At 51.0% G+C, this 27,710-nt stretch overlaps 31 non-coding genes across 31 annotated transcripts; 15 read left to right on the top strand and 16 right to left on the bottom strand.

The window, feature by feature from the left end:
• Window positions 1-910: 910 nt before the first annotated feature.
• On the bottom strand, window positions 911-982 carry Trnae-uuc (transfer RNA glutamic acid (anticodon UUC)). The gene has a single exon. It is a non-coding gene; the product is annotated as a tRNA-Glu (tRNA).
• Window positions 983-1,596: 614 nt separating this feature from the next.
• Window positions 1,597-1,668, top strand: Trnag-ccc (transfer RNA glycine (anticodon CCC)). The gene has a single exon. It is a non-coding gene; the product is annotated as a tRNA-Gly (tRNA).
• Window positions 1,669-2,686: 1,018 nt separating this feature from the next.
• Trnae-uuc (transfer RNA glutamic acid (anticodon UUC)) lies at window positions 2,687-2,758 on the bottom strand. Its single transcript has one exon. It is a non-coding gene; the product is annotated as a tRNA-Glu (tRNA).
• A 614-nt stretch (window positions 2,759-3,372) lies between these two features.
• On the top strand, window positions 3,373-3,444 carry Trnag-ccc (transfer RNA glycine (anticodon CCC)). The gene has a single exon. It is a non-coding gene; the product is annotated as a tRNA-Gly (tRNA).
• Window positions 3,445-4,462: 1,018 nt separating this feature from the next.
• Trnae-uuc (transfer RNA glutamic acid (anticodon UUC)) lies at window positions 4,463-4,534 on the bottom strand. Its single transcript has one exon. It is a non-coding gene; the product is annotated as a tRNA-Glu (tRNA).
• Window positions 4,535-5,148: 614 nt separating this feature from the next.
• Trnag-ccc (transfer RNA glycine (anticodon CCC)) lies at window positions 5,149-5,220 on the top strand. The gene has a single exon. It is a non-coding gene; the product is annotated as a tRNA-Gly (tRNA).
• Window positions 5,221-6,238: 1,018 nt separating this feature from the next.
• On the bottom strand, window positions 6,239-6,310 carry Trnae-uuc (transfer RNA glutamic acid (anticodon UUC)). The gene has a single exon. It is a non-coding gene; the product is annotated as a tRNA-Glu (tRNA).
• A 614-nt stretch (window positions 6,311-6,924) lies between these two features.
• Trnag-ccc (transfer RNA glycine (anticodon CCC)) lies at window positions 6,925-6,996 on the top strand. The gene has a single exon. It is a non-coding gene; the product is annotated as a tRNA-Gly (tRNA).
• Window positions 6,997-8,014: 1,018 nt separating this feature from the next.
• Trnae-uuc (transfer RNA glutamic acid (anticodon UUC)) lies at window positions 8,015-8,086 on the bottom strand. Its single transcript has one exon. It is a non-coding gene; the product is annotated as a tRNA-Glu (tRNA).
• A 614-nt stretch (window positions 8,087-8,700) lies between these two features.
• Trnag-ccc (transfer RNA glycine (anticodon CCC)) lies at window positions 8,701-8,772 on the top strand. Its single transcript has one exon. It is a non-coding gene; the product is annotated as a tRNA-Gly (tRNA).
• A 1,018-nt stretch (window positions 8,773-9,790) lies between these two features.
• Window positions 9,791-9,862, bottom strand: Trnae-uuc (transfer RNA glutamic acid (anticodon UUC)). The gene has a single exon. It is a non-coding gene; the product is annotated as a tRNA-Glu (tRNA).
• A 614-nt stretch (window positions 9,863-10,476) lies between these two features.
• Trnag-ccc (transfer RNA glycine (anticodon CCC)) lies at window positions 10,477-10,548 on the top strand. The gene has a single exon. It is a non-coding gene; the product is annotated as a tRNA-Gly (tRNA).
• A 1,018-nt stretch (window positions 10,549-11,566) lies between these two features.
• Window positions 11,567-11,638, bottom strand: Trnae-uuc (transfer RNA glutamic acid (anticodon UUC)). The gene has a single exon. It is a non-coding gene; the product is annotated as a tRNA-Glu (tRNA).
• Window positions 11,639-12,252: 614 nt separating this feature from the next.
• On the top strand, window positions 12,253-12,324 carry Trnag-ccc (transfer RNA glycine (anticodon CCC)). Its single transcript has one exon. It is a non-coding gene; the product is annotated as a tRNA-Gly (tRNA).
• Window positions 12,325-13,342: 1,018 nt separating this feature from the next.
• Window positions 13,343-13,414, bottom strand: Trnae-uuc (transfer RNA glutamic acid (anticodon UUC)). Its single transcript has one exon. It is a non-coding gene; the product is annotated as a tRNA-Glu (tRNA).
• A 614-nt stretch (window positions 13,415-14,028) lies between these two features.
• Window positions 14,029-14,100, top strand: Trnag-ccc (transfer RNA glycine (anticodon CCC)). The gene has a single exon. It is a non-coding gene; the product is annotated as a tRNA-Gly (tRNA).
• A 1,018-nt stretch (window positions 14,101-15,118) lies between these two features.
• Window positions 15,119-15,190, bottom strand: Trnae-uuc (transfer RNA glutamic acid (anticodon UUC)). Its single transcript has one exon. It is a non-coding gene; the product is annotated as a tRNA-Glu (tRNA).
• Window positions 15,191-15,804: 614 nt separating this feature from the next.
• On the top strand, window positions 15,805-15,876 carry Trnag-ccc (transfer RNA glycine (anticodon CCC)). Its single transcript has one exon. It is a non-coding gene; the product is annotated as a tRNA-Gly (tRNA).
• A 1,018-nt stretch (window positions 15,877-16,894) lies between these two features.
• On the bottom strand, window positions 16,895-16,966 carry Trnae-uuc (transfer RNA glutamic acid (anticodon UUC)). The gene has a single exon. It is a non-coding gene; the product is annotated as a tRNA-Glu (tRNA).
• A 614-nt stretch (window positions 16,967-17,580) lies between these two features.
• Trnag-ccc (transfer RNA glycine (anticodon CCC)) lies at window positions 17,581-17,652 on the top strand. Its single transcript has one exon. It is a non-coding gene; the product is annotated as a tRNA-Gly (tRNA).
• A 1,018-nt stretch (window positions 17,653-18,670) lies between these two features.
• Window positions 18,671-18,742, bottom strand: Trnae-uuc (transfer RNA glutamic acid (anticodon UUC)). The gene has a single exon. It is a non-coding gene; the product is annotated as a tRNA-Glu (tRNA).
• Window positions 18,743-19,356: 614 nt separating this feature from the next.
• Window positions 19,357-19,428, top strand: Trnag-ccc (transfer RNA glycine (anticodon CCC)). The gene has a single exon. It is a non-coding gene; the product is annotated as a tRNA-Gly (tRNA).
• Window positions 19,429-20,446: 1,018 nt separating this feature from the next.
• Trnae-uuc (transfer RNA glutamic acid (anticodon UUC)) lies at window positions 20,447-20,518 on the bottom strand. The gene has a single exon. It is a non-coding gene; the product is annotated as a tRNA-Glu (tRNA).
• Window positions 20,519-21,132: 614 nt separating this feature from the next.
• On the top strand, window positions 21,133-21,204 carry Trnag-ccc (transfer RNA glycine (anticodon CCC)). The gene has a single exon. It is a non-coding gene; the product is annotated as a tRNA-Gly (tRNA).
• Window positions 21,205-22,222: 1,018 nt separating this feature from the next.
• Window positions 22,223-22,294, bottom strand: Trnae-uuc (transfer RNA glutamic acid (anticodon UUC)). The gene has a single exon. It is a non-coding gene; the product is annotated as a tRNA-Glu (tRNA).
• A 614-nt stretch (window positions 22,295-22,908) lies between these two features.
• Trnag-ccc (transfer RNA glycine (anticodon CCC)) lies at window positions 22,909-22,980 on the top strand. Its single transcript has one exon. It is a non-coding gene; the product is annotated as a tRNA-Gly (tRNA).
• A 1,018-nt stretch (window positions 22,981-23,998) lies between these two features.
• Trnae-uuc (transfer RNA glutamic acid (anticodon UUC)) lies at window positions 23,999-24,070 on the bottom strand. Its single transcript has one exon. It is a non-coding gene; the product is annotated as a tRNA-Glu (tRNA).
• A 614-nt stretch (window positions 24,071-24,684) lies between these two features.
• Window positions 24,685-24,756, top strand: Trnag-ccc (transfer RNA glycine (anticodon CCC)). Its single transcript has one exon. It is a non-coding gene; the product is annotated as a tRNA-Gly (tRNA).
• Window positions 24,757-25,774: 1,018 nt separating this feature from the next.
• Trnae-uuc (transfer RNA glutamic acid (anticodon UUC)) lies at window positions 25,775-25,846 on the bottom strand. Its single transcript has one exon. It is a non-coding gene; the product is annotated as a tRNA-Glu (tRNA).
• Window positions 25,847-26,460: 614 nt separating this feature from the next.
• Window positions 26,461-26,532, top strand: Trnag-ccc (transfer RNA glycine (anticodon CCC)). Its single transcript has one exon. It is a non-coding gene; the product is annotated as a tRNA-Gly (tRNA).
• A 1,018-nt stretch (window positions 26,533-27,550) lies between these two features.
• On the bottom strand, window positions 27,551-27,622 carry Trnae-uuc (transfer RNA glutamic acid (anticodon UUC)). Its single transcript has one exon. It is a non-coding gene; the product is annotated as a tRNA-Glu (tRNA).
• Between the last annotated feature and the right edge of the window lie 88 nt (window positions 27,623-27,710).

The following is a 27,710-nucleotide window of genomic DNA, read 5'->3' on the forward strand; positions in this document are numbered from 1 at the left end:
TTCCAGCTAAGTGGGTGGGTCCTTCAGTTGATTTCACTTCATCGTGTGTCGACTTGGCCCGACTTTGCTCGACTGCCGCTCGCTGCCGCTCGGCAGTGGGGCCGATATGACAGGAGAAGTACGACAATCGGCTGCGAGAAATAAGGTAATCAAGAGTACCTTTCCTTTTCAATACGAAAAGCTAAATTTTCATTTACAAATTTCGGAAATCTCACTGCTTCGCTACGGTGTTATCTACGATATTTGAGAAATTCTCTGTGGATTCGTACGGTTGTGTTATTGCCAAAGTCGTTCTGGCACTTAACTTGCGCTCTTTTTGGCAAACAAGCTCTTTAAATTACGTTAACGAACATATGATCCAAAATTTAAATTGCTGAGGGACGCATCATAGCACAACAACACTGTAACACAAAAGGGGGAGGGTGGGGGTGAAAGTGGAAAGGTCCAATAGCACGCAGAGTTCCCGCCCATCACCCATCTAATCACTAGCCACGCCCACCTCTGCTTAACTTCATTAATCGAAAGGGAGCCGGCCGTTGACGACAACTGAGTGAAACGTTCAGACTTGTAGCTCGATGTGCAGGTAGTTTTGGAATCTGCCTCGCAGAGTCTCGCAGGAGACTGCATTTCCTATTAGCGAAGAAAATGGAATGGCCTGTGGAGGGATCGAACCCATGACCGTGTTACTAGCACGACGCTATAGCCCACTGAGCTAACGGGCCACGCAACACTGTCGCATCAGCAGTCCAAAACCATCTCCTCTTCCTTCTAAGCGGTCCGCCATTCACGTGAGCATGTATCTCTTTTTCTTGACTTTCTCTCACCTTATACATGGAACCCAGAGCAGCAACACCACGAAGACGAAAAACGGCCGTGAGACGTTTCCTCATCCCAGCCCAGAAAATTCACATTCCGGTACCGGGAATCGAACCCGGGCCTCCTGGGTGAAAGCCAGGTATCCTAGCCACTAGACCATACCGGACATACTTCAAGGATCCACTACGTGTGTTTGCTTCCAGAAATACTTCTCCTGCACGCAACTTTACTGCCGAATCTGGCGCCAACGCTGAACTCTGTCCGCCGCCCAAGTCATACTACACAAACATCGCTTTCAGTCTCGAGTGCAACTAGCAAAACTGTAATTAGTAATAACTGGAAACAAACACTCTCACGTTGACGCAAAGAAGCCTAGGTGGTAATAAACGGCATATACGGCCTTACCTCGCAAAAGCTATGCTGTGCGTTTCACCGTCGTGGAGAGAAAATGAGATGGCTGAGGTGAGGATCGAACGTACGCCCGTAAGAAGAGGACACGCGCTGCCCACTGCGCCAGGGAGGCACACAGGAATACTCGCCACCGCCAGCCTCACTAAGTAGTTCTAATTTCAGAATTCGTTTCCCACCATGCCGAACACGAAAGGGTGGACTTCTCAGCGGAAGTCAATCCTGCGTCTAGTTACGGTGCCTCGCCCTGGAAGCAGCGTGGCAAAGCGTTCGGATGTGCTGGCGGGCAGGGCGCCTGCAGCAGATTCGCTTCGGCCTCTGGTGGCAGCAGGGGCGGCAACGGATCACGACACACGAAGCCTGCAGCGCAGTGCGGTGGTGGTGTAACGGTCAGCATGGTTGCTTCCCAAGCAGTTGATCCGGGTTCGATTCTCGGCCACCGCAGGAGCATTGTCATTTTTGCCTAGCGCAATAGTGTGTGTTCAACACCATGCGATCCTCGAAATTGCCAAGTGTCGCGGCACAAGTAGTATCTGCTCGTCTCTCGCCTCGTTCCAGCTAAGTGGGTGGGTCCTTCAGTTGATTTCACTTCATCGTGTGTCGACTTGGCCCGACTTTGCTCGACTGCCGCTCGCTGCCGCTCGGCAGTGGGGCCGATATGACAGGAGAAGTACGACAATCGGCTGCGAGAAATAAGGTAATCAAGAGTACCTTTCCTTTTCAATACGAAAAGCTAAATTTTCATTTACAAATTTCGGAAATCTCACTGCTTCGCTACGGTGTTATCTACGATATTTGAGAAATTCTCTGTGGATTCGTACGGTTGTGTTATTGCCAAAGTCGTTCTGGCACTTAACTTGCGCTCTTTTTGGCAAACAAGCTCTTTAAATTACGTTAACGAACATATGATCCAAAATTTAAATTGCTGAGGGACGCATCATAGCACAACAACACTGTAACACAAAAGGGGGAGGGTGGGGGTGAAAGTGGAAAGGTCCAATAGCACGCAGAGTTCCCGCCCATCACCCATCTAATCACTAGCCACGCCCACCTCTGCTTAACTTCATTAATCGAAAGGGAGCCGGCCGTTGACGACAACTGAGTGAAACGTTCAGACTTGTAGCTCGATGTGCAGGTAGTTTTGGAATCTGCCTCGCAGAGTCTCGCAGGAGACTGCATTTCCTATTAGCGAAGAAAATGGAATGGCCTGTGGAGGGATCGAACCCATGACCGTGTTACTAGCACGACGCTATAGCCCACTGAGCTAACGGGCCACGCAACACTGTCGCATCAGCAGTCCAAAACCATCTCCTCTTCCTTCTAAGCGGTCCGCCATTCACGTGAGCATGTATCTCTTTTTCTTGACTTTCTCTCACCTTATACATGGAACCCAGAGCAGCAACACCACGAAGACGAAAAACGGCCGTGAGACGTTTCCTCATCCCAGCCCAGAAAATTCACATTCCGGTACCGGGAATCGAACCCGGGCCTCCTGGGTGAAAGCCAGGTATCCTAGCCACTAGACCATACCGGACATACTTCAAGGATCCACTACGTGTGTTTGCTTCCAGAAATACTTCTCCTGCACGCAACTTTACTGCCGAATCTGGCGCCAACGCTGAACTCTGTCCGCCGCCCAAGTCATACTACACAAACATCGCTTTCAGTCTCGAGTGCAACTAGCAAAACTGTAATTAGTAATAACTGGAAACAAACACTCTCACGTTGACGCAAAGAAGCCTAGGTGGTAATAAACGGCATATACGGCCTTACCTCGCAAAAGCTATGCTGTGCGTTTCACCGTCGTGGAGAGAAAATGAGATGGCTGAGGTGAGGATCGAACGTACGCCCGTAAGAAGAGGACACGCGCTGCCCACTGCGCCAGGGAGGCACACAGGAATACTCGCCACCGCCAGCCTCACTAAGTAGTTCTAATTTCAGAATTCGTTTCCCACCATGCCGAACACGAAAGGGTGGACTTCTCAGCGGAAGTCAATCCTGCGTCTAGTTACGGTGCCTCGCCCTGGAAGCAGCGTGGCAAAGCGTTCGGATGTGCTGGCGGGCAGGGCGCCTGCAGCAGATTCGCTTCGGCCTCTGGTGGCAGCAGGGGCGGCAACGGATCACGACACACGAAGCCTGCAGCGCAGTGCGGTGGTGGTGTAACGGTCAGCATGGTTGCTTCCCAAGCAGTTGATCCGGGTTCGATTCTCGGCCACCGCAGGAGCATTGTCATTTTTGCCTAGCGCAATAGTGTGTGTTCAACACCATGCGATCCTCGAAATTGCCAAGTGTCGCGGCACAAGTAGTATCTGCTCGTCTCTCGCCTCGTTCCAGCTAAGTGGGTGGGTCCTTCAGTTGATTTCACTTCATCGTGTGTCGACTTGGCCCGACTTTGCTCGACTGCCGCTCGCTGCCGCTCGGCAGTGGGGCCGATATGACAGGAGAAGTACGACAATCGGCTGCGAGAAATAAGGTAATCAAGAGTACCTTTCCTTTTCAATACGAAAAGCTAAATTTTCATTTACAAATTTCGGAAATCTCACTGCTTCGCTACGGTGTTATCTACGATATTTGAGAAATTCTCTGTGGATTCGTACGGTTGTGTTATTGCCAAAGTCGTTCTGGCACTTAACTTGCGCTCTTTTTGGCAAACAAGCTCTTTAAATTACGTTAACGAACATATGATCCAAAATTTAAATTGCTGAGGGACGCATCATAGCACAACAACACTGTAACACAAAAGGGGGAGGGTGGGGGTGAAAGTGGAAAGGTCCAATAGCACGCAGAGTTCCCGCCCATCACCCATCTAATCACTAGCCACGCCCACCTCTGCTTAACTTCATTAATCGAAAGGGAGCCGGCCGTTGACGACAACTGAGTGAAACGTTCAGACTTGTAGCTCGATGTGCAGGTAGTTTTGGAATCTGCCTCGCAGAGTCTCGCAGGAGACTGCATTTCCTATTAGCGAAGAAAATGGAATGGCCTGTGGAGGGATCGAACCCATGACCGTGTTACTAGCACGACGCTATAGCCCACTGAGCTAACGGGCCACGCAACACTGTCGCATCAGCAGTCCAAAACCATCTCCTCTTCCTTCTAAGCGGTCCGCCATTCACGTGAGCATGTATCTCTTTTTCTTGACTTTCTCTCACCTTATACATGGAACCCAGAGCAGCAACACCACGAAGACGAAAAACGGCCGTGAGACGTTTCCTCATCCCAGCCCAGAAAATTCACATTCCGGTACCGGGAATCGAACCCGGGCCTCCTGGGTGAAAGCCAGGTATCCTAGCCACTAGACCATACCGGACATACTTCAAGGATCCACTACGTGTGTTTGCTTCCAGAAATACTTCTCCTGCACGCAACTTTACTGCCGAATCTGGCGCCAACGCTGAACTCTGTCCGCCGCCCAAGTCATACTACACAAACATCGCTTTCAGTCTCGAGTGCAACTAGCAAAACTGTAATTAGTAATAACTGGAAACAAACACTCTCACGTTGACGCAAAGAAGCCTAGGTGGTAATAAACGGCATATACGGCCTTACCTCGCAAAAGCTATGCTGTGCGTTTCACCGTCGTGGAGAGAAAATGAGATGGCTGAGGTGAGGATCGAACGTACGCCCGTAAGAAGAGGACACGCGCTGCCCACTGCGCCAGGGAGGCACACAGGAATACTCGCCACCGCCAGCCTCACTAAGTAGTTCTAATTTCAGAATTCGTTTCCCACCATGCCGAACACGAAAGGGTGGACTTCTCAGCGGAAGTCAATCCTGCGTCTAGTTACGGTGCCTCGCCCTGGAAGCAGCGTGGCAAAGCGTTCGGATGTGCTGGCGGGCAGGGCGCCTGCAGCAGATTCGCTTCGGCCTCTGGTGGCAGCAGGGGCGGCAACGGATCACGACACACGAAGCCTGCAGCGCAGTGCGGTGGTGGTGTAACGGTCAGCATGGTTGCTTCCCAAGCAGTTGATCCGGGTTCGATTCTCGGCCACCGCAGGAGCATTGTCATTTTTGCCTAGCGCAATAGTGTGTGTTCAACACCATGCGATCCTCGAAATTGCCAAGTGTCGCGGCACAAGTAGTATCTGCTCGTCTCTCGCCTCGTTCCAGCTAAGTGGGTGGGTCCTTCAGTTGATTTCACTTCATCGTGTGTCGACTTGGCCCGACTTTGCTCGACTGCCGCTCGCTGCCGCTCGGCAGTGGGGCCGATATGACAGGAGAAGTACGACAATCGGCTGCGAGAAATAAGGTAATCAAGAGTACCTTTCCTTTTCAATACGAAAAGCTAAATTTTCATTTACAAATTTCGGAAATCTCACTGCTTCGCTACGGTGTTATCTACGATATTTGAGAAATTCTCTGTGGATTCGTACGGTTGTGTTATTGCCAAAGTCGTTCTGGCACTTAACTTGCGCTCTTTTTGGCAAACAAGCTCTTTAAATTACGTTAACGAACATATGATCCAAAATTTAAATTGCTGAGGGACGCATCATAGCACAACAACACTGTAACACAAAAGGGGGAGGGTGGGGGTGAAAGTGGAAAGGTCCAATAGCACGCAGAGTTCCCGCCCATCACCCATCTAATCACTAGCCACGCCCACCTCTGCTTAACTTCATTAATCGAAAGGGAGCCGGCCGTTGACGACAACTGAGTGAAACGTTCAGACTTGTAGCTCGATGTGCAGGTAGTTTTGGAATCTGCCTCGCAGAGTCTCGCAGGAGACTGCATTTCCTATTAGCGAAGAAAATGGAATGGCCTGTGGAGGGATCGAACCCATGACCGTGTTACTAGCACGACGCTATAGCCCACTGAGCTAACGGGCCACGCAACACTGTCGCATCAGCAGTCCAAAACCATCTCCTCTTCCTTCTAAGCGGTCCGCCATTCACGTGAGCATGTATCTCTTTTTCTTGACTTTCTCTCACCTTATACATGGAACCCAGAGCAGCAACACCACGAAGACGAAAAACGGCCGTCAGACGTTTCCTCATCCCAGCCCAGAAAATTCACATTCCGGTACCGGGAATCGAACCCGGGCCTCCTGGGTGAAAGCCAGGTATCCTAGCCACTAGACCATACCGGACATACTTCAAGGATCCACTACGTGTGTTTGCTTCCAGAAATACTTCTCCTGCACGCAACTTTACTGCCGAATCTGGCGCCAACGCTGAACTCTGTCCGCCGCCCAAGTCATACTACACAAACATCGCTTTCAGTCTCGAGTGCAACTAGCAAAACTGTAATTAGTAATAACTGGAAACAAACACTCTCACGTTGACGCAAAGAAGCCTAGGTGGTAATAAACGGCATATACGGCCTTACCTCGCAAAAGCTATGCTGTGCGTTTCACCGTCGTGGAGAGAAAATGAGATGGCTGAGGTGAGGATCGAACGTACGCCCGTAAGAAGAGGACACGCGCTGCCCACTGCGCCAGGGAGGCACACAGGAATACTCGCCACCGCCAGCCTCACTAAGTAGTTCTAATTTCAGAATTCGTTTCCCACCATGCCGAACACGAAAGGGTGGACTTCTCAGCGGAAGTCAATCCTGCGTCTAGTTACGGTGCCTCGCCCTGGAAGCAGCGTGGCAAAGCGTTCGGATGTGCTGGCGGGCAGGGCGCCTGCAGCAGATTCGCTTCGGCCTCTGGTGGCAGCAGGGGCGGCAACGGATCACGACACACGAAGCCTGCAGCGCAGTGCGGTGGTGGTGTAACGGTCAGCATGGTTGCTTCCCAAGCAGTTGATCCGGGTTCGATTCTCGGCCACCGCAGGAGCATTGTCATTTTTGCCTAGCGCAATAGTGTGTGTTCAACACCATGCGATCCTCGAAATTGCCAAGTGTCGCGGCACAAGTAGTATCTGCTCGTCTCTCGCCTCGTTCCAGCTAAGTGGGTGGGTCCTTCAGTTGATTTCACTTCATCGTGTGTCGACTTGGCCCGACTTTGCTCGACTGCCGCTCGCTGCCGCTCGGCAGTGGGGCCGATATGACAGGAGAAGTACGACAATCGGCTGCGAGAAATAAGGTAATCAAGAGTACCTTTCCTTTTCAATACGAAAAGCTAAATTTTCATTTACAAATTTCGGAAATCTCACTGCTTCGCTACGGTGTTATCTACGATATTTGAGAAATTCTCTGTGGATTCGTACGGTTGTGTTATTGCCAAAGTCGTTCTGGCACTTAACTTGCGCTCTTTTTGGCAAACAAGCTCTTTAAATTACGTTAACGAACATATGATCCAAAATTTAAATTGCTGAGGGACGCATCATAGCACAACAACACTGTAACACAAAAGGGGGAGGGTGGGGGTGAAAGTGGAAAGGTCCAATAGCACGCAGAGTTCCCGCCCATCACCCATCTAATCACTAGCCACGCCCACCTCTGCTTAACTTCATTAATCGAAAGGGAGCCGGCCGTTGACGACAACTGAGTGAAACGTTCAGACTTGTAGCTCGATGTGCAGGTAGTTTTGGAATCTGCCTCGCAGAGTCTCGCAGGAGACTGCATTTCCTATTAGCGAAGAAAATGGAATGGCCTGTGGAGGGATCGAACCCATGACCGTGTTACTAGCACGACGCTATAGCCCACTGAGCTAACGGGCCACGCAACACTGTCGCATCAGCAGTCCAAAACCATCTCCTCTTCCTTCTAAGCGGTCCGCCATTCACGTGAGCATGTATCTCTTTTTCTTGACTTTCTCTCACCTTATACATGGAACCCAGAGCAGCAACACCACGAAGACGAAAAACGGCCGTCAGACGTTTCCTCATCCCAGCCCAGAAAATTCACATTCCGGTACCGGGAATCGAACCCGGGCCTCCTGGGTGAAAGCCAGGTATCCTAGCCACTAGACCATACCGGACATACTTCAAGGATCCACTACGTGTGTTTGCTTCCAGAAATACTTCTCCTGCACGCAACTTTACTGCCGAATCTGGCGCCAACGCTGAACTCTGTCCGCCGCCCAAGTCATACTACACAAACATCGCTTTCAGTCTCGAGTGCAACTAGCAAAACTGTAATTAGTAATAACTGGAAACAAACACTCTCACGTTGACGCAAAGAAGCCTAGGTGGTAATAAACGGCATATACGGCCTTACCTCGCAAAAGCTATGCTGTGCGTTTCACCGTCGTGGAGAGAAAATGAGATGGCTGAGGTGAGGATCGAACGTACGCCCGTAAGAAGAGGACACGCGCTGCCCACTGCGCCAGGGAGGCACACAGGAATACTCGCCACCGCCAGCCTCACTAAGTAGTTCTAATTTCAGAATTCGTTTCCCACCATGCCGAACACGAAAGGGTGGACTTCTCAGCGGAAGTCAATCCTGCGTCTAGTTACGGTGCCTCGCCCTGGAAGCAGCGTGGCAAAGCGTTCGGATGTGCTGGCGGGCAGGGCGCCTGCAGCAGATTCGCTTCGGCCTCTGGTGGCAGCAGGGGCGGCAACGGATCACGACACACGAAGCCTGCAGCGCAGTGCGGTGGTGGTGTAACGGTCAGCATGGTTGCTTCCCAAGCAGTTGATCCGGGTTCGATTCTCGGCCACCGCAGGAGCATTGTCATTTTTGCCTAGCGCAATAGTGTGTGTTCAACACCATGCGATCCTCGAAATTGCCAAGTGTCGCGGCACAAGTAGTATCTGCTCGTCTCTCGCCTCGTTCCAGCTAAGTGGGTGGGTCCTTCAGTTGATTTCACTTCATCGTGTGTCGACTTGGCCCGACTTTGCTCGACTGCCGCTCGCTGCCGCTCGGCAGTGGGGCCGATATGACAGGAGAAGTACGACAATCGGCTGCGAGAAATAAGGTAATCAAGAGTACCTTTCCTTTTCAATACGAAAAGCTAAATTTTCATTTACAAATTTCGGAAATCTCACTGCTTCGCTACGGTGTTATCTACGATATTTGAGAAATTCTCTGTGGATTCGTACGGTTGTGTTATTGCCAAAGTCGTTCTGGCACTTAACTTGCGCTCTTTTTGGCAAACAAGCTCTTTAAATTACGTTAACGAACATATGATCCAAAATTTAAATTGCTGAGGGACGCATCATAGCACAACAACACTGTAACACAAAAGGGGGAGGGTGGGGGTGAAAGTGGAAAGGTCCAATAGCACGCAGAGTTCCCGCCCATCACCCATCTAATCACTAGCCACGCCCACCTCTGCTTAACTTCATTAATCGAAAGGGAGCCGGCCGTTGACGACAACTGAGTGAAACGTTCAGACTTGTAGCTCGATGTGCAGGTAGTTTTGGAATCTGCCTCGCAGAGTCTCGCAGGAGACTGCATTTCCTATTAGCGAAGAAAATGGAATGGCCTGTGGAGGGATCGAACCCATGACCGTGTTACTAGCACGACGCTATAGCCCACTGAGCTAACGGGCCACGCAACACTGTCGCATCAGCAGTCCAAAACCATCTCCTCTTCCTTCTAAGCGGTCCGCCATTCACGTGAGCATGTATCTCTTTTTCTTGACTTTCTCTCACCTTATACATGGAACCCAGAGCAGCAACACCACGAAGACGAAAAACGGCCGTGAGACGTTTCCTCATCCCAGCCCAGAAAATTCACATTCCGGTACCGGGTATCGAACCCGGGCCTCCTGGGTGAAAGCCAGGTATCCTAGCCACTAGACCATACCGGACATACTTCAAGGATCCACTACGTGTGTTTGCTTCCAGAAATACTTCTCCTGCACGCAACTTTACTGCCGAATCTGGCGCCAACGCTGAACTCTGTCCGCCGCCCAAGTCATACTACACAAACATCGCTTTCAGTCTCGAGTGCAACTAGCAAAACTGTAATTAGTAATAACTGGAAACAAACACTCTCACGTTGACGCAAAGAAGCCTAGGTGGTAATAAACGGCATATACGGCCTTACCTCGCAAAAGCTATGCTGTGCGTTTCACCGTCGTGGAGAGAAAATGAGATGGCTGAGGTGAGGATCGAACGTACGCCCGTAAGAAGAGGACACGCGCTGCCCACTGCGCCAGGGAGGCACACAGGAATACTCGCCACCGCCAGCCTCACTAAGTAGTTCTAATTTCAGAATTCGTTTCCCACCATGCCGAACACGAAAGGGTGGACTTCTCAGCGGAAGTCAATCCTGCGTCTAGTTACGGTGCCTCGCCCTGGAAGCAGCGTGGCAAAGCGTTCGGATGTGCTGGCGGGCAGGGCGCCTGCAGCAGATTCGCTTCGGCCTCTGGTGGCAGCAGGGGCGGCAACGGATCACGACACACGAAGCCTGCAGCGCAGTGCGGTGGTGGTGTAACGGTCAGCATGGTTGCTTCCCAAGCAGTTGATCCGGGTTCGATTCTCGGCCACCGCAGGAGCATTGTCATTTTTGCCTAGCGCAATAGTGTGTGTTCAACACCATGCGATCCTCGAAATTGCCAAGTGTCGCGGCACAAGTAGTATCTGCTCGTCTCTCGCCTCGTTCCAGCTAAGTGGGTGGGTCCTTCAGTTGATTTCACTTCATCGTGTGTCGACTTGGCCCGACTTTGCTCGACTGCCGCTCGCTGCCGCTCGGCAGTGGGGCCGATATGACAGGAGAAGTACGACAATCGGCTGCGAGAAATAAGGTAATCAAGAGTACCTTTCCTTTTCAATACGAAAAGCTAAATTTTCATTTACAAATTTCGGAAATCTCACTGCTTCGCTACGGTGTTATCTACGATATTTGAGAAATTCTCTGTGGATTCGTACGGTTGTGTTATTGCCAAAGTCGTTCTGGCACTTAACTTGCGCTCTTTTTGGCAAACAAGCTCTTTAAATTACGTTAACGAACATATGATCCAAAATTTAAATTGCTGAGGGACGCATCATAGCACAACAACACTGTAACACAAAAGGGGGAGGGTGGGGGTGAAAGTGGAAAGGTCCAATAGCACGCAGAGTTCCCGCCCATCACCCATCTAATCACTAGCCACGCCCACCTCTGCTTAACTTCATTAATCGAAAGGGAGCCGGCCGTTGACGACAACTGAGTGAAACGTTCAGACTTGTAGCTCGATGTGCAGGTAGTTTTGGAATCTGCCTCGCAGAGTCTCGCAGGAGACTGCATTTCCTATTAGCGAAGAAAATGGAATGGCCTGTGGAGGGATCGAACCCATGACCGTGTTACTAGCACGACGCTATAGCCCACTGAGCTAACGGGCCACGCAACACTGTCGCATCAGCAGTCCAAAACCATCTCCTCTTCCTTCTAAGCGGTCCGCCATTCACGTGAGCATGTATCTCTTTTTCTTGACTTTCTCTCACCTTATACATGGAACCCAGAGCAGCAACACCACGAAGACGAAAAACGGCCGTCAGACGTTTCCTCATCCCAGCCCAGAAAATTCACATTCCGGTACCGGGAATCGAACCCGGGCCTCCTGGGTGAAAGCCAGGTATCCTAGCCACTAGACCATACCGGACATACTTCAAGGATCCACTACGTGTGTTTGCTTCCAGAAATACTTCTCCTGCACGCAACTTTACTGCCGAATCTGGCGCCAACGCTGAACTCTGTCCGCCGCCCAAGTCATACTACACAAACATCGCTTTCAGTCTCGAGTGCAACTAGCAAAACTGTAATTAGTAATAACTGGAAACAAACACTCTCACGTTGACGCAAAGAAGCCTAGGTGGTAATAAACGGCATATACGGCCTTACCTCGCAAAAGCTATGCTGTGCGTTTCACCGTCGTGGAGAGAAAATGAGATGGCTGAGGTGAGGATCGAACGTACGCCCGTAAGAAGAGGACACGCGCTGCCCACTGCGCCAGGGAGGCACACAGGAATACTCGCCACCGCCAGCCTCACTAAGTAGTTCTAATTTCAGAATTCGTTTCCCACCATGCCGAACACGAAAGGGTGGACTTCTCAGCGGAAGTCAATCCTGCGTCTAGTTACGGTGCCTCGCCCTGGAAGCAGCGTGGCAAAGCGTTCGGATGTGCTGGCGGGCAGGGCGCCTGCAGCAGATTCGCTTCGGCCTCTGGTGGCAGCAGGGGCGGCAACGGATCACGACACACGAAGCCTGCAGCGCAGTGCGGTGGTGGTGTAACGGTCAGCATGGTTGCTTCCCAAGCAGTTGATCCGGGTTCGATTCTCGGCCACCGCAGGAGCATTGTCATTTTTGCCTAGCGCAATAGTGTGTGTTCAACACCATGCGATCCTCGAAATTGCCAAGTGTCGCGGCACAAGTAGTATCTGCTCGTCTCTCGCCTCGTTCCAGCTAAGTGGGTGGGTCCTTCAGTTGATTTCACTTCATCGTGTGTCGACTTGGCCCGACTTTGCTCGACTGCCGCTCGCTGCCGCTCGGCAGTGGGGCCGATATGACAGGAGAAGTACGACAATCGGCTGCGAGAAATAAGGTAATCAAGAGTACCTTTCCTTTTCAATACGAAAAGCTAAATTTTCATTTACAAATTTCGGAAATCTCACTGCTTCGCTACGGTGTTATCTACGATATTTGAGAAATTCTCTGTGGATTCGTACGGTTGTGTTATTGCCAAAGTCGTTCTGTCACTTAACTTGCGCTCTTTTTGGCAAACAAGCTCTTTAAATTACGTTAACGAACATATGATCCAAAATTTAAATTGCTGAGGGACGCATCATAGCACAACAACACTGTAACACAAAAGGGGGAGGGTGGGGGTGAAAGTGGAAAGGTCCAATAGCACGCAGAGTTCCCGCCCATCACCCATCTAATCACTAGCCACGCCCACCTCTGCTTAACTTCATTAATCGAAAGGGAGCCGGCCGTTGACGACAACTGAGTGAAACGTTCAGACTTGTAGCTCGATGTGCAGGTAGTTTTGGAATCTGCCTCGCAGAGTCTCGCAGGAGACTGCATTTCCTATTAGCGAAGAAAATGGAATGGCCTGTGGAGGGATCGAACCCATGACCGTGTTACTAGCACGACGCTATAGCCCACTGAGCTAACGGGCCACGCAACACTGTCGCATCAGCAGTCCAAAACCATCTCCTCTTCCTTCTAAGCGGTCCGCCATTCACGTGAGCATGTATCTCTTTTTCTTGACTTTCTCTCACCTTATACATGGAACCCAGAGCAGCAACACCACGAAGACGAAAAACGGCCGTGAGACGTTTCCTCATCCCAGCCCAGAAAATTCACATTCCGGTACCGGGAATCGAACCCGGGCCTCCTGGGTGAAAGCCAGGTATCCTAGCCACTAGACCATACCGGACATACTTCAAGGATCCACTACGTGTGTTTGCTTCCAGAAATACTTCTCCTGCACGCAACTTTACTGCCGAATCTGGCGCCAACGCTGAACTCTGTCCGCCGCCCAAGTCATACTACACAAACATCGCTTTCAGTCTCGAGTGCAACTAGCAAAACTGTAATTAGTAATAACTGGAAACAAACACTCTCACGTTGACGCAAAGAAGCCTAGGTGGTAATAAACGGCATATACGGCCTTACCTCGCAAAAGCTATGCTGTGCGTTTCACCGTCGTGGAGAGAAAATGAGATGGCTGAGGTGAGGATCGAACGTACGCCCGTAAGAAGAGGACACGCGCTGCCCACTGCGCCAGGGAGGCACACAGGAATACTCGCCACCGCCAGCCTCACTAAGTAGTTCTAATTTCAGAATTCGTTTCCCACCATGCCGAACACGAAAGGGTGGACTTCTCAGCGGAAGTCAATCCTGCGTCTAGTTACGGTGCCTCGCCCTGGAAGCAGCGTGGCAAAGCGTTCGGATGTGCTGGCGGGCAGGGCGCCTGCAGCAGATTCGCTTCGGCCTCTGGTGGCAGCAGGGGCGGCAACGGATCACGACACACGAAGCCTGCAGCGCAGTGCGGTGGTGGTGTAACGGTCAGCATGGTTGCTTCCCAAGCAGTTGATCCGGGTTCGATTCTCGGCCACCGCAGGAGCATTGTCATTTTTGCCTAGCGCAATAGTGTGTGTTCAACACCATGCGATCCTCGAAATTGCCAAGTGTCGCGGCACAAGTAGTATCTGCTCGTCTCTCGCCTCGTTCCAGCTAAGTGGGTGGGTCCTTCAGTTGATTTCACTTCATCGTGTGTCGACTTGGCCCGACTTTGCTCGACTGCCGCTCGCTGCCGCTCGGCAGTGGGGCCGATATGACAGGAGAAGTACGACAATCGGCTGCGAGAAATAAGGTAATCAAGAGTACCTTTCCTTTTCAATACGAAAAGCTAAATTTTCATTTACAAATTTCGGAAATCTCACTGCTTCGCTACGGTGTTATCTACGATATTTGAGAAATTCTCTGTGGATTCGTACGGTTGTGTTATTGCCAAAGTCGTTCTGTCACTTAACTTGCGCTCTTTTTGGCAAACAAGCTCTTTAAATTACGTTAACGAACATATGATCCAAAATTTAAATTGCTGAGGGACGCATCATAGCACAACAACACTGTAACACAAAAGGGGGAGGGTGGGGGTGAAAGTGGAAAGGTCCAATAGCACGCAGAGTTCCCGCCCATCACCCATCTAATCACTAGCCACGCCCACCTCTGCTTAACTTCATTAATCGAAAGGGAGCCGGCCGTTGACGACAACTGAGTGAAACGTTCAGACTTGTAGCTCGATGTGCAGGTAGTTTTGGAATCTGCCTCGCAGAGTCTCGCAGGAGACTGCATTTCCTATTAGCGAAGAAAATGGAATGGCCTGTGGAGGGATCGAACCCATGACCGTGTTACTAGCACGACGCTATAGCCCACTGAGCTAACGGGCCACGCAACACTGTCGCATCAGCAGTCCAAAACCATCTCCTCTCCCTTCTAAGCGGTCCGCCATTCACGTGAGCATGTATCTCTTTTTCTTGACTTTCTCTCACCTTATACATGGAACCCAGAGCAGCAACACCACGAAGACGAAAAACGGCCGTGAGACGTTTCCTCATCCCAGCCCAGAAAATTCACATTCCGGTACCGGGAATCGAACCCGGGCCTCCTGGGTGAAAGCCAGGTATCCTAGCCACTAGACCATACCGGACATACTTCAAGGATCCACTACGTGTGTTTGCTTCCAGAAATACTTCTCCTGCACGCAACTTTACTGCCGAATCTGGCGCCAACGCTGAACTCTGTCCGCCGCCCAAGTCATACTACACAAACATCGCTTTCAGTCTCGAGTGCAACTAGCAAAACTGTAATTAGTAATAACTGGAAACAAACACTCTCACGTTGACGCAAAGAAGCCTAGGTGGTAATAAACGGCATATACGGCCTTACCTCGCAAAAGCTATGCTGTGCGTTTCACCGTCGTGGAGAGAAAATGAGATGGCTGAGGTGAGGATCGAACGTACGCCCGTAAGAAGAGGACACGCGCTGCCCACTGCGCCAGGGAGGCACACAGGAATACTCGCCACCGCCAGCCTCACTAAGTAGTTCTAATTTCAGAATTCGTTTCCCACCATGCCGAACACGAAAGGGTGGACTTCTCAGCGGAAGTCAATCCTGCGTCTAGTTACGGTGCCTCGCCCTGGAAGCAGCGTGGCAAAGCGTTCGGATGTGCTGGCGGGCAGGGCGCCTGCAGCAGATTCGCTTCGGCCTCTGGTGGCAGCAGGGGCGGCAACGGATCACGACACACGAAGCCTGCAGCGCAGTGCGGTGGTGGTGTAACGGTCAGCATGGTTGCTTCCCAAGCAGTTGATCCGGGTTCGATTCTCGGCCACCGCAGGAGCATTGTCATTTTTGCCTAGCGCAATAGTGTGTGTTCAACACCATGCGATCCTCGAAATTGCCAAGTGTCGCGGCACAAGTAGTATCTGCTCGTCTCTCGCCTCGTTCCAGCTAAGTGGGTGGGTCCTTCAGTTGATTTCACTTCATCGTGTGTCGACTTGGCCCGACTTTGCTCGACTGCCGCTCGCTGCCGCTCGGCAGTGGGGCCGATATGACAGGAGAAGTACGACAATCGGCTGCGAGAAATAAGGTAATCAAGAGTACCTTTCCTTTTCAATACGAAAAGCTAAATTTTCATTTACAAATTTCGGAAATCTCACTGCTTCGCTACGGTGTTATCTACGATATTTGAGAAATTCTCTGTGGATTCGTACGGTTGTGTTATTGCCAAAGTCGTTCTGGCACTTAACTTGCGCTCTTTTTGGCAAACAAGCTCTTTAAATTACGTTAACGAACATATGATCCAAAATTTAAATTGCTGAGGGACGCATCATAGCACAACAACACTGTAACACAAAAGGGGGAGGGTGGGGGTGAAAGTGGAAAGGTCCAATAGCACGCAGAGTTCCCGCCCATCACCCATCTAATCACTAGCCACGCCCACCTCTGCTTAACTTCATTAATCGAAAGGGAGCCGGCCGTTGACGACAACTGAGTGAAACGTTCAGACTTGTAGCTCGATGTGCAGGTAGTTTTGGAATCTGCCTCGCAGAGTCTCGCAGGAGACTGCATTTCCTATTAGCGAAGAAAATGGAATGGCCTGTGGAGGGATCGAACCCATGACCGTGTTACTAGCACGACGCTATAGCCCACTGAGCTAACGGGCCACGCAACACTGTCGCATCAGCAGTCCAAAACCATCTCCTCTTCCTTCTAAGCGGTCCGCCATTCACGTGAGCATGTATCTCTTTTTCTTGACTTTCTCTCACCTTATACATGGAACCCAGAGCAGCAACACCACGAAGACGAAAAACGGCCGTGAGACGTTTCCTCATCCCAGCCCAGAAAATTCACATTCCGGTACCGGGAATCGAACCCGGGCCTCCTGGGTGAAAGCCAGGTATCCTAGCCACTAGACCATACCGGACATACTTCAAGGATCCACTACGTGTGTTTGCTTCCAGAAATACTTCTCCTGCACGCAACTTTACTGCCGAATCTGGCGCCAACGCTGAACTCTGTCCGCCGCCCAAGTCATACTACACAAACATCGCTTTCAGTCTCGAGTGCAACTAGCAAAACTGTAATTAGTAATAACTGGAAACAAACACTCTCACGTTGACGCAAAGAAGCCTAGGTGGTAATAAACGGCATATACGGCCTTACCTCGCAAAAGCTATGCTGTGCGTTTCACCGTCGTGGAGAGAAAATGAGATGGCTGAGGTGAGGATCGAACGTACGCCCGTAAGAAGAGGACACGCGCTGCCCACTGCGCCAGGGAGGCACACAGGAATACTCGCCACCGCCAGCCTCACTAAGTAGTTCTAATTTCAGAATTCGTTTCCCACCATGCCGAACACGAAAGGGTGGACTTCTCAGCGGAAGTCAATCCTGCGTCTAGTTACGGTGCCTCGCCCTGGAAGCAGCGTGGCAAAGCGTTCGGATGTGCTGGCGGGCAGGGCGCCTGCAGCAGATTCGCTTCGGCCTCTGGTGGCAGCAGGGGCGGCAACGGATCACGACACACGAAGCCTGCAGCGCAGTGCGGTGGTGGTGTAACGGTCAGCATGGTTGCTTCCCAAGCAGTTGATCCGGGTTCGATTCTCGGCCACCGCAGGAGCATTGTCATTTTTGCCTAGCGCAATAGTGTGTGTTCAACACCATGCGATCCTCGAAATTGCCAAGTGTCGCGGCACAAGTAGTATCTGCTCGTCTCTCGCCTCGTTCCAGCTAAGTGGGTGGGTCCTTCAGTTGATTTCACTTCATCGTGTGTCGACTTGGCCCGACTTTGCTCGACTGCCGCTCGCTGCCGCTCGGCAGTGGGGCCGATATGACAGGAGAAGTACGACAATCGGCTGCGAGAAATAAGGTAATCAAGAGTACCTTTCCTTTTCAATACGAAAAGCTAAATTTTCATTTACAAATTTCGGAAATCTCACTGCTTCGCTACGGTGTTATCTACGATATTTGAGAAATTCTCTGTGGATTCGTACGGTTGTGTTATTGCCAAAGTCGTTCTGGCACTTAACTTGCGCTCTTTTTGGCAAACAAGCTCTTTAAATTACGTTAACGAACATATGATCCAAAATTTAAATTGCTGAGGGACGCATCATAGCACAACAACACTGTAACACAAAAGGGGGAGGGTGGGGGTGAAAGTGGAAAGGTCCAATAGCACGCAGAGTTCCCGCCCATCACCCATCTAATCACTAGCCACGCCCACCTCTGCTTAACTTCATTAATCGAAAGGGAGCCGGCCGTTGACGACAACTGAGTGAAACGTTCAGACTTGTAGCTCGATGTGCAGGTAGTTTTGGAATCTGCCTCGCAGAGTCTCGCAGGAGACTGCATTTCCTATTAGCGAAGAAAATGGAATGGCCTGTGGAGGGATCGAACCCATGACCGTGTTACTAGCACGACGCTATAGCCCACTGAGCTAACGGGCCACGCAACACTGTCGCATCAGCAGTCCAAAACCATCTCCTCTTCCTTCTAAGCGGTCCGCCATTCACGTGAGCATGTATCTCTTTTTCTTGACTTTCTCTCACCTTATACATGGAACCCAGAGCAGCAACACCACGAAGACGAAAAACGGCCGTCAGACGTTTCCTCATCCCAGCCCAGAAAATTCACATTCCGGTACCGGGAATCGAACCCGGGCCTCCTGGGTGAAAGCCAGGTATCCTAGCCACTAGACCATACCGGACATACTTCAAGGATCCACTACGTGTGTTTGCTTCCAGAAATACTTCTCCTGCACGCAACTTTACTGCCGAATCTGGCGCCAACGCTGAACTCTGTCCGCCGCCCAAGTCATACTACACAAACATCGCTTTCAGTCTCGAGTGCAACTAGCAAAACTGTAATTAGTAATAACTGGAAACAAACACTCTCACGTTGACGCAAAGAAGCCTAGGTGGTAATAAACGGCATATACGGCCTTACCTCGCAAAAGCTATGCTGTGCGTTTCACCGTCGTGGAGAGAAAATGAGATGGCTGAGGTGAGGATCGAACGTACGCCCGTAAGAAGAGGACACGCGCTGCCCACTGCGCCAGGGAGGCACACAGGAATACTCGCCACCGCCAGCCTCACTAAGTAGTTCTAATTTCAGAATTCGTTTCCCACCATGCCGAACACGAAAGGGTGGACTTCTCAGCGGAAGTCAATCCTGCGTCTAGTTACGGTGCCTCGCCCTGGAAGCAGCGTGGCAAAGCGTTCGGATGTGCTGGCGGGCAGGGCGCCTGCAGCAGATTCGCTTCGGCCTCTGGTGGCAGCAGGGGCGGCAACGGATCACGACACACGAAGCCTGCAGCGCAGTGCGGTGGTGGTGTAACGGTCAGCATGGTTGCTTCCCAAGCAGTTGATCCGGGTTCGATTCTCGGCCACCGCAGGAGCATTGTCATTTTTGCCTAGCGCAATAGTGTGTGTTCAACACCATGCGATCCTCGAAATTGCCAAGTGTCGCGGCACAAGTAGTATCTGCTCGTCTCTCGCCTCGTTCCAGCTAAGTGGGTGGGTCCTTCAGTTGATTTCACTTCATCGTGTGTCGACTTGGCCCGACTTTGCTCGACTGCCGCTCGCTGCCGCTCGGCAGTGGGGCCGATATGACAGGAGAAGTACGACAATCGGCTGCGAGAAATAAGGTAATCAAGAGTACCTTTCCTTTTCAATACGAAAAGCTAAATTTTCATTTACAAATTTCGGAAATCTCACTGCTTCGCTACGGTGTTATCTACGATATTTGAGAAATTCTCTGTGGATTCGTACGGTTGTGTTATTGCCAAAGTCGTTCTGGCACTTAACTTGCGCTCTTTTTGGCAAACAAGCTCTTTAAATTACGTTAACGAACATATGATCCAAAATTTAAATTGCTGAGGGACGCATCATAGCACAACAACACTGTAACACAAAAGGGGGAGGGTGGGGGTGAAAGTGGAAAGGTCCAATAGCACGCAGAGTTCCCGCCCATCACCCATCTAATCACTAGCCACGCCCACCTCTGCTTAACTTCATTAATCGAAAGGGAGCCGGCCGTTGACGACAACTGAGTGAAACGTTCAGACTTGTAGCTCGATGTGCAGGTAGTTTTGGAATCTGCCTCGCAGAGTCTCGCAGGAGACTGCATTTCCTATTAGCGAAGAAAATGGAATGGCCTGTGGAGGGATCGAACCCATGACCGTGTTACTAGCACGACGCTATAGCCCACTGAGCTAACGGGCCACGCAACACTGTCGCATCAGCAGTCCAAAACCATCTCCTCTTCCTTCTAAGCGGTCCGCCATTCACGTGAGCATGTATCTCTTTTTCTTGACTTTCTCTCACCTTATACATGGAACCCAGAGCAGCAACACCACGAAGACGAAAAACGGCCGTGAGACGTTTCCTCATCCCAGCCCAGAAAATTCACATTCCGGTACCGGGAATCGAACCCGGGCCTCCTGGGTGAAAGCCAGGTATCCTAGCCACTAGACCATACCGGACATACTTCAAGGATCCACTACGTGTGTTTGCTTCCAGAAATACTTCTCCTGCACGCAACTTTACTGCCGAATCTGGCGCCAACGCTGAACTCTGTCCGCCGCCCAAGTCATACTACACAAACATCGCTTTCAGTCTCGAGTGCAACTAGCAAAACTGTAATTAGTAATAACTGGAAACAAACACTCTCACGTTGACGCAAAGAAGCCTAGGTGGTAATAAACGGCATATACGGCCTTACCTCGCAAAAGCTATGCTGTGCGTTTCACCGTCGTGGAGAGAAAATGAGATGGCTGAGGTGAGGATCGAACGTACGCCCGTAAGAAGAGGACACGCGCTGCCCACTGCGCCAGGGAGGCACACAGGAATACTCGCCACCGCCAGCCTCACTAAGTAGTTCTAATTTCAGAATTCGTTTCCCACCATGCCGAACACGAAAGGGTGGACTTCTCAGCGGAAGTCAATCCTGCGTCTAGTTACGGTGCCTCGCCCTGGAAGCAGCGTGGCAAAGCGTTCGGATGTGCTGGCGGGCAGGGCGCCTGCAGCAGATTCGCTTCGGCCTCTGGTGGCAGCAGGGGCGGCAACGGATCACGACACACGAAGCCTGCAGCGCAGTGCGGTGGTGGTGTAACGGTCAGCATGGTTGCTTCCCAAGCAGTTGATCCGGGTTCGATTCTCGGCCACCGCAGGAGCATTGTCATTTTTGCCTAGCGCAATAGTGTGTGTTCAACACCATGCGATCCTCGAAATTGCCAAGTGTCGCGGCACAAGTAGTATCTGCTCGTCTCTCGCCTCGTTCCAGCTAAGTGGGTGGGTCCTTCAGTTGATTTCACTTCATCGTGTGTCGACTTGGCCCGACTTTGCTCGACTGCCGCTCGCTGCCGCTCGGCAGTGGGGCCGATATGACAGGAGAAGTACGACAATCGGCTGCGAGAAATAAGGTAATCAAGAGTACCTTTCCTTTTCAATACGAAAAGCTAAATTTTCATTTACAAATTTCGGAAATCTCACTGCTTCGCTACGGTGTTATCTACGATATTTGAGAAATTCTCTGTGGATTCGTACGGTTGTGTTATTGCCAAAGTCGTTCTGGCACTTAACTTGCGCTCTTTTTGGCAAACAAGCTCTTTAAATTACGTTAACGAACATATGATCCAAAATTTAAATTGCTGAGGGACGCATCATAGCACAACAACACTGTAACACAAAAGGGGGAGGGTGGGGGTGAAAGTGGAAAGGTCCAATAGCACGCAGAGTTCCCGCCCATCACCCATCTAATCACTAGCCACGCCCACCTCTGCTTAACTTCATTAATCGAAAGGGAGCCGGCCGTTGACGACAACTGAGTGAAACGTTCAGACTTGTAGCTCGATGTGCAGGTAGTTTTGGAATCTGCCTCGCAGAGTCTCGCAGGAGACTGCATTTCCTATTAGCGAAGAAAATGGAATGGCCTGTGGAGGGATCGAACCCATGACCGTGTTACTAGCACGACGCTATAGCCCACTGAGCTAACGGGCCACGCAACACTGTCGCATCAGCAGTCCAAAACCATCTCCTCTTCCTTCTAAGCGGTCCGCCATTCACGTGAGCATGTATCTCTTTTTCTTGACTTTCTCTCACCTTATACATGGAACCCAGAGCAGCAACACCACGAAGACGAAAAACGGCCGTGAGACGTTTCCTCATCCCAGCCCAGAAAATTCACATTCCGGTACCGGGAATCGAACCCGGGCCTCCTGGGTGAAAGCCAGGTATCCTAGCCACTAGACCATACCGGACATACTTCAAGGATCCACTACGTGTGTTTGCTTCCAGAAATACTTCTCCTGCACGCAACTTTACTGCCGAATCTGGCGCCAACGCTGAACTCTGTCCGCCGCCCAAGTCATACTACACAAACATCGCTTTCAGTCTCGAGTGCAACTAGCAAAACTGTAATTAGTAATAACTGGAAACAAACACTCTCACGTTGACGCAAAGAAGCCTAGGTGGTAATAAACGGCATATACGGCCTTACCTCGCAAAAGCTATGCTGTGCGTTTCACCGTCGTGGAGAGAAAATGAGATGGCTGAGGTGAGGATCGAACGTACGCCCGTAAGAAGAGGACACGCGCTGCCCACTGCGCCAGGGAGGCACACAGGAATACTCGCCACCGCCAGCCTCACTAAGTAGTTCTAATTTCAGAATTCGTTTCCCACCATGCCGAACACGAAAGGGTGGACTTCTCAGCGGAAGTCAATCCTGCGTCTAGTTACGGTGCCTCGCCCTGGAAGCAGCGTGGCAAAGCGTTCGGATGTGCTGGCGGGCAGGGCGCCTGCAGCAGATTCGCTTCGGCCTCTGGTGGCAGCAGGGGCGGCAACGGATCACGACACACGAAGCCTGCAGCGCAGTGCGGTGGTGGTGTAACGGTCAGCATGGTTGCTTCCCAAGCAGTTGATCCGGGTTCGATTCTCGGCCACCGCAGGAGCATTGTCATTTTTGCCTAGCGCAATAGTGTGTGTTCAACACCATGCGATCCTCGAAATTGCCAAGTGTCGCGGCACAAGTAGTATCTGCTCGTCTCTCGCCTCGTTCCAGCTAAGTGGGTGGGTCCTTCAGTTGATTTCACTTCATCGTGTGTCGACTTGGCCCGACTTTGCTCGACTGCCGCTCGCTGCCGCTCGGCAGTGGGGCCGATATGACAGGAGAAGTACGACAATCGGCTGCGAGAAATAAGGTAATCAAGAGTACCTTTCCTTTTCAATACGAAAAGCTAAATTTTCATTTACAAATTTCGGAAATCTCACTGCTTCGCTACGGTGTTATCTACGATATTTGAGAAATTCTCTGTGGATTCGTACGGTTGTGTTATTGCCAAAGTCGTTCTGGCACTTAACTTGCGCTCTTTTTGGCAAACAAGCTCTTTAAATTACGTTAACGAACATATGATCCAAAATTTAAATTGCTGAGGGACGCATCATAGCACAACAACACTGTAACACAAAAGGGGGAGGGTGGGGGTGAAAGTGGAAAGGTCCAATAGCACGCAGAGTTCCCGCCCATCACCCATCTAATCACTAGCCACGCCCACCTCTGCTTAACTTCATTAATCGAAAGGGAGCCGGCCGTTGACGACAACTGAGTGAAACGTTCAGACTTGTAGCTCGATGTGCAGGTAGTTTTGGAATCTGCCTCGCAGAGTCTCGCAGGAGACTGCATTTCCTATTAGCGAAGAAAATGGAATGGCCTGTGGAGGGATCGAACCCATGACCGTGTTACTAGCACGACGCTATAGCCCACTGAGCTAACGGGCCACGCAACACTGTCGCATCAGCAGTCCAAAACCATCTCCTCTTCCTTCTAAGCGGTCCGCCATTCACGTGAGCATGTATCTCTTTTTCTTGACTTTCTCTCACCTTATACATGGAACCCAGAGCAGCAACACCACGAAGACGAAAAACGGCCGTCAGACGTTTCCTCATCCCAGCCCAGAAAATTCACATTCCGGTACCGGGAATCGAACCCGGGCCTCCTGGGTGAAAGCCAGGTATCCTAGCCACTAGACCATACCGGACATACTTCAAGGATCCACTACGTGTGTTTGCTTCCAGAAATACTTCTCCTGCACGCAACTTTACTGCCGAATCTGGCGCCAACGCTGAACTCTGTCCGCCGCCCAAGTCATACTACACAAACATCGCTTTCAGTCTCGAGTGCAACTAGCAAAACTGTAATTAGTAATAACTGGAAACAAACACTCTCACGTTGACGCAAAGAAGCCTAGGTGGTAATAAACGGCATATACGGCCTTACCTCGCAAAAGCTATGCTGTGCGTTTCACCGTCGTGGAGAGAAAATGAGATGGCTGAGGTGAGGATCGAACGTACGCCCGTAAGAAGAGGACACGCGCTGCCCACTGCGCCAGGGAGGCACACAGGAATACTCGCCACCGCCAGCCTCACTAAGTAGTTCTAATTTCAGAATTCGTTTCCCACCATGCCGAACACGAAAGGGTGGACTTCTCAGCGGAAGTCAATCCTGCGTCTAGTTACGGTGCCTCGCCCTGGAAGCAGCGTGGCAAAGCGTTCGGATGTGCTGGCGGGCAGGGCGCCTGCAGCAGATTCGCTTCGGCCTCTGGTGGCAGCAGGGGCGGCAACGGATCACGACACACGAAGCCTGCAGCGCAGTGCGGTGGTGGTGTAACGGTCAGCATGGTTGCTTCCCAAGCAGTTGATCCGGGTTCGATTCTCGGCCACCGCAGGAGCATTGTCATTTTTGCCTAGCGCAATAGTGTGTGTTCAACACCATGCGATCCTCGAAATTGCCAAGTGTCGCGGCACAAGTAGTATCTGCTCGTCTCTCGCCTCGTTCCAGCTAAGTGGGTGGGTCCTTCAGTTGATTTCACTTCATCGTGTGTCGACTTGGCCCGACTTTGCTCGACTGCCGCTCGCTGCCGCTCGGCAGTGGGGCCGATATGACAGGAGAAGTACGACAATCGGCTGCGAGAAATAAGGTAATCAAGAGTACCTTTCCTTTTCAATACGAAAAGCTAAATTTTCATTTACAAATTTCGGAAATCTCACTGCTTCGCTACGGTGTTATCTACGATATTTGAGAAATTCTCTGTGGATTCGTACGGTTGTGTTATTGCCAAAGTCGTTCTGGCACTTAACTTGCGCTCTTTTTGGCAAACAAGCTCTTTAAATTACGTTAACGAACATATGATCCAAAATTTAAATTGCTGAGGGACGCATCATAGCACAACAACACTGTAACACAAAAGGGGGAGGGTGGGGGTGAAAGTGGAAAGGTCCAATAGCACGCAGAGTTCCCGCCCATCACCCATCTAATCACTAGCCACGCCCACCTCTGCTTAACTTCATTAATCGAAAGGGAGCCGGCCGTTGACGACAACTGAGTGAAACGTTCAGACTTGTAGCTCGATGTGCAGGTAGTTTTGGAATCTGCCTCGCAGAGTCTCGCAGGAGACTGCATTTCCTATTAGCGAAGAAAATGGAATGGCCTGTGGAGGGATCGAACCCATGACCGTGTTACTAGCACGACGCTATAGCCCACTGAGCTAACGGGCCACGCAACACTGTCGCATCAGCAGTCCAAAACCATCTCCTCTTCCTTCTAAGCGGTCCGCCATTCACGTGAGCATGTATCTCTTTTTCTTGACTTTCTCTCACCTTATACATGGAACCCAGAGCAGCAACACCACGAAGACGAAAAACGGCCGTGAGACGTTTCCTCATCCCAGCCCAGAAAATTCACATTCCGGTACCGGGAATCGAACCCGGGCCTCCTGGGTGAAAGCCAGGTATCCTAGCCACTAGACCATACCGGACATACTTCAAGGATCCACTACGTGTGTTTGCTTCCAGAAATACTTCTCCTGCACGCAACTTTACTGCCGAATCTGGCGCCAACGCTGAACTCTGTCCGCCGCCCAAGTCATACTACACAAACATCGCTTTCAGTCTCGAGTGCAACTAGCAAAACTGTAATTAGTAATAACTGGAAACAAACACTCTCACGTTGACGCAAAGAAGCCTAGGTGGTAATAAACGGCATATACGGCCTTACCTCGCAAAAGCTATGCTGTGCGTTTCACCGTCGTGGAGAGAAAATGAGATGGCTGAGGTGAGGATCGAACGTACGCCCGTAAGAAGAGGACACGCGCTGCCCACTGCGCCAGGGAGGCACACAGGAATACTCGCCACCGCCAGCCTCACTAAGTAGTTCTAATTTCAGAATTCGTTTCCCACCATGCCGAACACGAAAGGGTGGACTTCTCAGCGGAAGTCAATCCTGCGTCTAGTTACGGTGCCTCGCCCTGGAAGCAGCGTGGCAAAGCGTTCGGATGTGCTGGCGGGCAGGGCGCCTGCAGCAGATTCGCTTCGGCCTCTGGTGGCAGCAGGGGCGGCAACGGATCACGACACACGAAGCCTGCAGCGCAGTGCGGTGGTGGTGTAACGGTCAGCATGGTTGCTTCCCAAGCAGTTGATCCGGGTTCGATTCTCGGCCACCGCAGGAGCATTGTCATTTTTGCCTAGCGCAATAGTGTGTGTTCAACACCATGCGATCCTCGAAATTGCCAAGTGTCGCGGCACAAGTAGTATCTGCTCGTCTCTCGCCTCGTTCCAGCTAAGTGGGTGGGTCCTTCAGTTGATTTCACTTCATCGTGTGTCGACTTGGCCCGACTTTGCTCGACTGCCGCTCGCTGCCGCTCGGCAGTGGGGCCGATATGACAGGAGAAGTACGACAATCGGCTGCGAGAAATAAGGTAATCAAGAGTACCTTTCCTTTTCAATACGAAAAGCTAAATTTTCATTTACAAATTTCGGAAATCTCACTGCTTCGCTACGGTGTTATCTACGATATTTGAGAAATTCTCTGTGGATTCGTACGGTTGTGTTATTGCCAAAGTCGTTCTGGCACTTAACTTGCGCTCTTTTTGGCAAACAAGCTCTTTAAATTACGTTAACGAACATATGATCCAAAATTTAAATTGCTGAGGGACGCATCATAGCACAACAACACTGTAACACAAAAGGGGGAGGGTGGGGGTGAAAGTGGAAAGGTCCAATAGCACGCAGAGTTCCCGCCCATCACCCATCTAATCACTAGCCACGCCCACCTCTGCTTAACTTCATTAATCGAAAGGGAGCCGGCCGTTGACGACAACTGAGTGAAACGTTCAGACTTGTAGCTCGATGTGCAGGTAGTTTTGGAATCTGCCTCGCAGAGTCTCGCAGGAGACTGCATTTCCTATTAGCGAAGAAAATGGAATGGCCTGTGGAGGGATCGAACCCATGACCGTGTTACTAGCACGACGCTATAGCCCACTGAGCTAACGGGCCACGCAACACTGTCGCATCAGCAGTCCAAAACCATCTCCTCTTCCTTCTAAGCGGTCCGCCATTCACGTGAGCATGTATCTCTTTTTCTTGACTTTCTCTCACCTTATACATGGAACCCAGAGCAGCAACACCACGAAGACGAAAAACGGCCGTGAGACGTTTCCTCATCCCAGCCCAGAAAATTCACATTCCGGTACCGGGAATCGAACCCGGGCCTCCTGGGTGAAAGCCAGGTATCCTAGCCACTAGACCATACCGGACATACTTCAAGGATCCACTACGTGTGTTTGCTTCCAGAAATACTTCTCCTGCACGCAACTTTACTGCCGAATCTGGCGCCAACGCTGA

The sequence above is a fragment of the Schistocerca nitens genome, unplaced genomic scaffold (genome assembly GCF_023898315.1).
Source record: "Schistocerca nitens isolate TAMUIC-IGC-003100 unplaced genomic scaffold, iqSchNite1.1 HiC_scaffold_352, whole genome shotgun sequence".
Classification (NCBI taxonomy): domain Eukaryota; kingdom Metazoa; phylum Arthropoda; class Insecta; order Orthoptera; family Acrididae; genus Schistocerca; species Schistocerca nitens.